The sequence below is a fragment of the Oncorhynchus gorbuscha genome, linkage group LG10, assembly GCF_021184085.1.
Source record: "Oncorhynchus gorbuscha isolate QuinsamMale2020 ecotype Even-year linkage group LG10, OgorEven_v1.0, whole genome shotgun sequence".
NCBI lineage: Eukaryota > Metazoa > Chordata > Actinopteri > Salmoniformes > Salmonidae > Oncorhynchus > Oncorhynchus gorbuscha.
The window spans coordinates 35376279-35386327 of record NC_060182.1 but is presented as its reverse complement, the minus strand read 5'-3'; the positions used below and the strand labels follow the sequence as shown (position 1 = coordinate 35386327).

The window sequence follows — 10049 nt, the reverse complement described above, 5'->3', positions numbered from 1 at the left end:
GGAGGAATAGGCCAAAATTCACCCAACTTATTGTGGGAAGCTTGTGGAAGGCTACCCGAAACGTTTGACCGAAGTTAAACAATTTAAAGGCAGTGCTAACAAATACTAATTGAGTGTATGTAAACTTCTGACCCACTGGGAATGTGATGAAAGAAATAAAAGCTGAAATAAATCATTCTCTCTACTATTATTCTGACATTTCACATTCTTAAAATAAAGTGGTGTTCCTAACTGACCTAAGACAGGGACTTTTTTACAAGGATGAAATGTCAGGAATTGTGAAAAACTGAGTTTAAATGTATTTGGCTAGGGTTTATGTAAACCCCCGACTTCAACTGTATCTGCTTATTTCACTCACCTCGACATCCTCGCTTTCAAAGTGCAAGGATGTGTCCGAATCTGTACCACCAACCAATATAGATACAGCCTCTTTCACAGTAAAGAATTGTGGCCGCTTGAGCGCCGTCATTTTGACTAATTGAGCGATCCTTTAAAAAAAAAAGTCAAATGACAGCATACCCTGTTTCCGTCTGGTTGATGACAACAGCCACGCAAATACGACAATAGGTTGTTAGCAAGTACATTTTAAAATATTGACACAGATATTATTGGTAGATAATCAAGGCCGTTCTCAGCCGCTTTAGTCATTTTTTAAAAGGCCATTGCTATGGGTTCACACAGTCACACGGTCATCCGGAACGGCTGGTGCTCTCATGCATGGATCAGTGTTGCTTGATGCGAAGCGGGCATAGAAGGCAATTAGTTTGTCTGGTAGGCTCGCGTCACTGGGCAGTTTGCGGCTGGGTTTCCCTTTGTAATCTGTCATAGTTTGCAAGCCCTGCCACATCCAGCGAATGTCAGAGCCGGCGTAGTAGGATTCGATCATAGTCCTGTATTGACGCTTTGCCTGTTTGATGGCTCGCTGAGGTCGTAGCGGGATTTCTTATAAGGGTCTTGATTAGTGTCCCTCTCCTTGAAAGCAGCAGGTCTAGTCTTTAGCTCAGTGTGGATTAAGAGTGTGCCGAGTAGTCAGACAAAATTAGTATCATAATGGATATGGGCAATTTTCTGGATACGATTATAATACTTTTTGTAAATATCCGTGATCCAAAAAATTATTCAATTGGGTGCCAGCAAGCATCTTTCTTGTGTCAGTCAGTCAGTCACATAGTTTCTAAACCATACTGTAATGTCTTTGAGTCAGTAATGTTTCAGGTTTTATGTAGTCTAAATAATTAAAATGGCAAGTTTGCCTGTCTGTAAAATGAATGGCGGCCTGTCTCTGTCCACTCGCCTCAAAATTTCACCCGATCACTTTTCCTTGCATATTTTCGGCCTGATCATTTAGATTGCTGCTGACTGCTACCATGATAAATCACATGACGAGGACGTTCGCTATCATGTGCATAATATCTCATTAACGGGGCAAGGATAGGGAAAAAATATGAAACGCTAAATGCAATTTCTGACTGACTGACTGACAGCAAACGTCCCTGAGGACACACAGACACACAAATACACATAAACAAACCCCTCTCCGCGCGCTGCTCCTAATCAGCATTTATTTTGCAGTGAGAATTATTTTTTACATTTCTAAAAAACAAAAACAGAAATACCTTTTTTACATAAGTATCCCTATGCTATTAGACTTGATATTGAGCTCAGGGGTATCCTGTTTCCATTGATCATCCTTGAGATGTTTCTACAACTTGATTGGTGTCCAACTGTGGTAAATTAATTTGATTGGACATGATTTGGAAAAGCACACACCTGTCTATATAACGTCCCACAGTTGAAAGGGCATGTCAGAGAAAAAAACAAGCCCTGAGGTTGAAGTAATTGTCTGTAGAGCTCCGAGACAGGATTGTGTCGAGGCACAGATCTGGGGAAGGGTATCAAAACATTTCTGCAGCGTTGAAGCGCTCCAAGAACACAGTGGCCTCCATCATTCTTAAATGTAAGAAGTGTGGAACCACCAAGACTCTTCCTAGAGCTGGCCGCCTGGCCAGATTGAGTAATTGGAGGAGAAGGGCCTTGGTCAGGGAGGTAACCAAGAACCCAATGATCACTCTGACAGAGCTCCAAAGTTCCTCTTTGGAGATGGGAGAAACTTCCAGAAAGACAACAATCTCTGCAGCACTTCACCAATCAGGCCTTTATGGTAGAGTGGCCAGACGGAAGCCATTCCTCAGTAAAATGCACATGACAGCCCGCTTGGAGTTTGCCAAAAGGCACCTAAAGGACTCTCAGACCATGAGAAACAATATTCTCTGGTCTGATGAAACCAAGATTCAACACTTTGGCCTGAATGCCAAGCTTCACATCTGGAGGATACCTGGCACCATCCCTACGGTGAAGCATGGTGGGGGCAGCATTATTCTGTGGGGATGTATTTCAGCAGCAAGGACTGGCAGTTTAGTCAGGATAGAGGAAAAGATGAACGGATTAAAGTAGAGATCCTTGATGAAAACCTGCTCCAGAGCGCTCAGGACCTCAGACTAAGGCAAAGGTTCACCTTCCAACAGGACAACGACCCTAAGCACACATCCAAGACAACGCAGGAATGGCTTCGGGACAAGTATCTGAATTTGCTTTTTGTAGCGCATCCAAAGCCTAGATTTGAATGCAATCTAACCTCTTTAGAGAGACCTGAAAATAGCTGTGGAGCGACGCTTCCCATCCAACCTGACACAGCTTGAGAGGATCTACAGAGAAGAATGGGAGAAACTCCCCAAATACAGGTGTGCCAAGCTTGTAGCGTCACACCCAAGAAGACTCGAGGCTGTAATCGTTGCCAAAGGTGTTTCAACAAAGTACTGAGTAAAGGGTCTGAATACTTATGTAAATGTGATATTTCAGTTGTTTATTGCTTTGCCATTATGGGGTACTGTGTGTAGACTGATGAGGAGAATTCAAAAATATATATTTTAGAATAAGGCTGTAACGTAACAAAATGTGTAAAAAGTGAAGAGGTCTGAATACTTTCCGAATGCATTGCAGGTTTATTAAAACATTTCATTTTTATCCATTCACGAGTATCATCCGATCCTATCCGACCATCAACTGCCAATTTACGGCTACAATTACAAATACGAGTATGGCCATGTCGGCATACCCCTAGTGCGGACGTTGACTGTAATACAGTACATGGCTTCTGATTGGGATACGGTCACAAATGAAGATAAAACCTTTATCTGCCGATTGAGATGGGTCTAATTGTGGTTTAAAAAAAAGTCAGATCTCTCTTTGACTACAGATGTCAAAAGCCTTTTATTAGTGAAAACATACAGTAAATGCAGGAATGTTTGTAGAAGGTTTTAATTGATAGACAAAAGACACTGAACCAAGTGTTTTCCCCATCTACCACTGTTGTCTTCCGTTGCATTCAGAACCTCAAACTCTGTTTAGGGTGTCATGTTTTATTTGCATGGCCTATTTGTCCCTCAGAATAATGAGCACACTGTGACCCCTTACTGTTTTCTTATTTGGCCAGGCGTGCTGTGGGACCGGCGTGCTGTGGGACCGGCGTGCTGTGGGACCGGCGTGCTGTGGGACCGGCGTGCTGTGGGACCGGCGTGCTGTGGGACCGGCGTGCTGTGGGACCGGCGTGCTGTGGGACCGGGCTGGCCGTGAGGCCTTGCAGTGAAGGAATGTGGCTCTAGAGTAGTGGATGGATCTGGGGGTAGTGGGGATACAGGGAGGGAACTGAGCAGAGCAGTGAATCAGTGACCACTGGGGAGCTAGCTAGAGGGGAATTATTTTTCTTTCGCACGCACGCACACACACACACACACACACACACACACACACACACACACACACACACACACACACACACACACACACACACACACACACACACACACACACACACACACACACACACACACACACACACACACACACACACACACAGGATAAACCCCCTCTGGTACTGCTGTGGCTGACACGTAGCCTAGCGGTTAGAACATTGGCCCAATAACTGAAGGATTGCTAGTTCAAATCCCAGAGCCAACTAGTTGTAAAATCTTCCCACTAAACCCTAATTGCTCCAGTTCTGCCATTAATAATGGCTGTGTCTCAGTGGGAGTGCAAAAACACATTTCACACCACAACCTTGTACAGGTTGCACACTGTGTGAAACAGGATATATATAAGCACCCCTGGTTTGATATGGCCTTAGCCAAAAACACAGTCACACTAGGCATCATGACAAAATGTATAACATTGAGACATTTCACATACAGTACCAGTCAAAAGTTTAGACACACCTACTCATTTATTTGTACTATTTCTGTACTTTTACTATTTCCTACATTGTAGAATAATATGAAATAACTCATATGGAATCATGTAGTAATCAAAAAACTGTTAGCAAATCAAAAAATATTTTATAGTTGAGATTCTTCAAAGTAGCCATCCTTTGCCTTACTACGTTTGAACCAATCAGATGTGTTGTGACTAGGTAGGGGTGGTATACAGAAGACAGCCCTATTTGGTACAAGACCAAGTCCATATTATGGCAAGAGCTGCTCAAATAAGCAAAGAGAAATGACAGTATTCATTACTTTGAGACGTGAGGGTCAGTCATTAAGGAAAATGTCAAGGACTTTGAAAGTTTCTTCAAGTGCAGTCGCAAATCCCATCAAGTGCTATGATGAAACTGGCTCTCATGAGGACAGCCACAGGAAAGGAAGGCCCAGAGTTACATCTGCTGCAGAGGATAAGTTCATTAGAGTTACCAGCCTCAGAAATGGCAGCCCAAATAAATGCTCACAGAGTTAAACTAACAGACACATCTCAACATCAACTGTTCAGAGGAGACTGCGTGAATCATGCCTTCATGGTCAAATTGCTGCAAAGAAACCACTACTAAAGGACACCATGAACAAGAGACTTGCTTGGGCCAAGAGACACGAGCAATGGACCGTAGACCAGAGGAAATCTGTCCTTTGGTCTGAGATATTTTGGGTTCCAACCGCCGTGTCTTTGTGAGACACAGAGTAGGTGAACGGATGATCTCCGGGTGTGTGGTTCCCACTGCGATGCATAGAGGAGGAGGTGTGATAGAGTGGAAGTGCTTTGCATTCCAGGTGAAGCTAGTTGAGGGAATGTGTGAAAAGCTGTCATCAAGGCAAAGGGTGGCTACTTTGAAGAATCTAACATCTGAAATCTATTTTAATTTGTTTAACACTGTTTTGTTTCCACTTGATTCTCTTTGTGTTATTTTATAGTTTTAATGTCTTCACTACGATTCTACAAAGTGTGTCCAAACATTTGTTTGTATGTAAATGTACTTACTATTGACAGAATACATGGAAACGTATGTTTTAGTCACATTTTCACAGAATCTGTGTTTGTTATTCCTCTAATCTGACAAACCATTGGCATTTCTCTAGATTGTTAGATTGTTTAAAGCCTAACAGGCATGGGAACAGGGTTTCCATTAAACCCTCCACAGCCCTCTTACAGCTCTCTTTCCTTTTTAGGGTAATTGCCATGTCACCTTCTAACAAATGGCTAATGGCACCAGTAAAGCAAACAGTGTTGTGAGGAGTTGGACTCTCGTCACCTCAGTACCTGCCTTATACATTCCTTACTCTGACAGTGAACCTTGTGGATAAGATTGATTGGGCCAGAACAATATCTAAGCAACATGCCCTCGCAAGATCTCCCACCTCAGATCCACAGGAAAAACAACACAGACCTTTGTATTGAAATTTTGACCCCGAGCTCATATGAGACACATTAGAGACTTGTAGTGCTGAAAAGGGCAAATATTTTATTTTTTGGGGACGTTACACATATTGCACCATCTTGCACCATCCATCCATACTGGTCTCTAACAGAGATTTGACACACAAAAAAATACTATAGTAGGGAAAGGGGGATTTCTAGTCAGTTGTACAACTGAACGCATTCAACTGGGGCAGCAGGGTAGCCTAGTGGTTAGAGCAAAAGGTTGCAAGTTCAAATCCCCAAGCTGGCAAGGTACAAATCTGTCGTTCTATCCCTGAACAGGCAGTTAACCCACTGTTCCTAGGCTGTCATTGAAAATAAGAATTTGTTCTTAACTGACTTGCCTAGTTAAATTAAGGTAAAATAAATAAAAACTGAAACGTGTATTCTGTATTTAACCCAATCCCTCTGAATCAGAGAGGTGTGGGGGGCTGCCATAATCAATATCCATGTCTTTGGTTCCTGGGGAACAGTGCCCCTGAACACTGCCTTGCTCAGGGGCAGAATGAGAGATTTTTACATTGCCAGCCCAGGGATTCGATCCAGCAACCTTTCGGTTACTGGCCCAACGCTCTAATCATTAGGCTGGTATAGAACTATAGTATTCACTGTAGTGTTTTTGCCGACTTTACTGTAATATTCACTGTAGTGTTTTTGTGGACTGTCTGCAAAATAACTACTTTTTTCAATTTAACTAGGCAAGTCAGTTAAGAAACAACTCTTATTAACAATGACAACCTACTGGGGATCAGAACAACAGATGTTTACCTTGTCACCTCAGGGATTTGATCCAGCAACCTTTTGGTTACTGGCCCAACACTAACCACTAGGCAACCTGTAGTATACTGAAGCAAATACATTTTTGTATATACTATAGCACTTACTGCAGTGTTTTTATGGACTGTAGTATTTTCTGTAGTGTTTTTGCAGATGTTACTGTAGTATTGGTAGCCTAGTGGTTAGAGTATTGGGCCAGTAACTGAAAGGTTACTGGATCAAATCCCTGAGCTGACAAGGTAAACATCTGTTGTTCTGCCCCTGAGAAAAGCAGTTAACCCACTGGGTGCTGTGGATGTTGATTAAGGCAGCCCCCTGCACCTCTCTGATTTCGAGGGGTTGGGTTAAATGCAAAAGACACATTTCAGTTGAATTCATTCAGTTGGACAACTGACTAGGTATCCCCATTGATTTCCTAAAGTGTTTTCTGTTTCATTATCTCTGACATAGAAATGAGGGCCTCCTCCTTGAGAAAACCTACTGGAGAAATACTAAAAGAGACAATTTTCCATAACTTGTGGCTATAGGTAGGAAGGACTTGGGTCTGAATGGAGAGACAAAATATGGTCTATACTTGGCATGAATGTTTCTCATTTATGGATGACACAAATCTAGCTATGCAGGAGGGAAATTGGCAGGGTGTATAAAAATTAAATACTATAGTATTACTATAGTTTAAAAAAAATGTTTTTGTGGACTGTAGTTTTGTTGCAGACATTTACTACAGTGTTTTTGTTGTTGTTGTGGACAACACTAGAATTGAATATAGTATTCTACAATATACCATAAAATTATATACTAAATACTACACATGATCGAGGGATACTACAGTGTGTAGAATAGTATTCTAGTGTTTTTGCAGAAATTACTGTAGTATTTACTATAGTGCTTTTTTGGAAACAAATACTGTAGTATTTACTACAATATACAACAAAATTATTTAGTAAATACTACACATGAGGAATACTATCGAGGGATACTACAGTTTGTAGTGTAGTATTCTACAATATACTACAGTTTACAACAGAATTCTAGAGTAAGTACTGTATTATTCTGTAGTAAACTCGTATTTTTTATGTGGGCTGTCATTGCTTCCTTCCTGTTCATGTAGCCATGTTTATCAACCTGTTCCATCTGCTCTGAAGCTACATCTGTCATTCAGAGGAAGTGTTTGTGCATCACCTACGGTAGATGCATCTACTTTGGCAGACCTTTGCAGATCTATGTACAGTGCCTTTGGAAAGTATTCAGACCCTTTGACTTCTTCCACATTTTGTTAGGTTAAAGCCTTATTCTAAAATTGATTAAATTGTTTTTTTCCTCATCAATCTACACACAATACCCCATAAGTTCATTAGAGTTATCAGCCAATGAAATGGCAGCCCAAATAAATGCCTCTCAAGCAACAGACACATCTCAACATCAACTGTTCAGAGGAGACTGCGTGAATCAGGCCTTCATGATCAAATTGCTGCAAAGAAACCACTACTAAATGACACCAATGAGAATAAGAGACTTGCTTGGGACAAGAAACACGAGCAATTGACCTTAGACCGGTGGAAATCTGTCCTTTGGTCTGAGAGATTTTTGGTTCCAACTGCCGTGTCTTTGTGAGAGGCAGAGTAGGTGAACAGATGATCTCTGCGTGTGTGGTTCCCACTGTCAAGCATGGAAGAGGAGGTGTGATAGTGTGGAGGTGCTTTGCTGGTGACACTGTCTGTGATTTATTTAGAATTCAAGGAACACTTAACCAGCATGGCTAACACAGCATTCTGCAGCGATACTCCATCCCATCTGGTTTGCACTTAGTGGGACTATAATTTGTTTTTCAACAGGACAATGACCCAACACACCTCCAGGCAGTGTAAGGGTTATTAGACCAAGAAGGAGAGTGATGGAGTGCTGCATCAGATGACCTGGCCTCCACAATCACCTGAACCACAACCCAATTGAGTGGATTTGGGATAAGTTGGAGTGCATAGTGAATGGAAAAGCATCCAACAAGTGCTCAGCATGTGTGGGAACTCCTTCAGGACTGTTGTAAAAGCATTCCAGTTGAAGCTGGTTGAGAGAATGTGTGCAAAGCTGTCATCAAGGTAAAGGGTGGCTCCTTTGAAGAACCTAAAATCTAAAAAAATATCTTTATTTGTTTAACACTTTTTTGGTTACTACATAATTCCATGTGTTATTTTATAGTTTTAATGTCTTCACTACTATTCTACAAAGTAGAAAATAGTTTTTTTTAAATAAAGAAAAAGCCTTGAATGAGTATGTGTGTACAACCTTTTGCCTGATATTGTATGTACAGTTGAAGTCGGATGTTTACATACACCTTAGCCAAATACATTTAAACTCAGTTTTTCACAATTCCTGACATTTAATCCTAGTAAATATTCCCTGTTTTAGGTCAGTTAGGATCACCACTTTATTTTAAGAATGTGAAATGTCAGAATAATAGTAGAGAGAATGATTTATTTAAACTTTTATTTCTTTCATCACATTCCCAGTGGGTCAGAAGTTTACATACTCAATTAGTATTTGTTAGCATTTCCTTTAAATTGTTTAACTTGGGTCAAACGTTTTGGGCAGTGTTCCACAAGCCTCCCACAATAAGTTGGGTGAATTTTGGCCCATTCCTCCTGACAGAGCTGGTGTAACTGAGTCAGGTTTGAAGGCCTCTTTGCTCGCACACGCTTTTTCAGTTCTGCCCACAATTGTTCTATAGGATTGAGGTCAGGGCTTTGTGATAGCCACTCCAATACCTTGACTTTGTTGTCCTTAAGCCATTTTTCCACAACTTTGGAAGTATGCTTTGAGTCATTGTCCATTTGGAAGACACATTTGCGACCAAACTTTAACTTGATGTCTTGAGTTGTTGCTTCAATATATCCACCTAATTTTACTCCCTCATGATGCCATCTATTTTGTGAAGCGCACCAGTCCCTCCTGCAGAAAAGTACCCCAACAAAATGATGCTGCCACCCCCGTGCTTCACGGTTGAGATGGTTTTCTTTGGCTTGCAAGCCTCCCCCTTTTTCCTCCAAACTTAACGATGGTCATTATGACCAAACAGTTTTATTGTTGTTTCATCAGACAAGAGGACATTTCTCCAAAAAGTACAATCTTTGTCCCCATGTGCAGTTGCAAATGGTAATCTCTCTTTTTTATGGTGGTTTTGGAGCAGTGGCTTCTTCCTTGCTGAGTGGACATTCAGGTTATGTCGATATAGGACTCATTTTACTGTGGATATAGATACTTTTGTACCTGTTTCCTCCAGCATCTTCACAAGGTCCTTTGATGTTGTCCTGGGATTGATTTGCACTTTTTGCACCAAAGAACGTTCATCTCAAGGAGACAGAACGCGTCTCCAATCTGAGCAGTATGACGGCTGCGTGGTCCCATGGTGTTGATACTTTCATACTATTGTTTGTACAGATGAACGTGGTGCCTTCAGGCGTTTGGAAATTGCTCCCAAGGATGAACCAGACTTGTGGAGGTCTACAATTCTTTTTCTGAGGTCTTGGCTGATTTCT

At 41.5% G+C, this 10049-nt stretch overlaps 1 non-coding gene across 1 annotated transcript; it reads right to left on the bottom strand.

Moving 5' to 3' along the window:
* Positions 1–6970: 6970 nt before the first annotated feature.
* Positions 6971–7025, bottom strand: LOC124047035. The gene has a single exon (XR_006841085.1). It is a non-coding gene; the product is annotated as a U7 small nuclear RNA (small nuclear RNA).
* Between the last annotated feature and the right edge of the window lie 3024 nt (positions 7026–10049).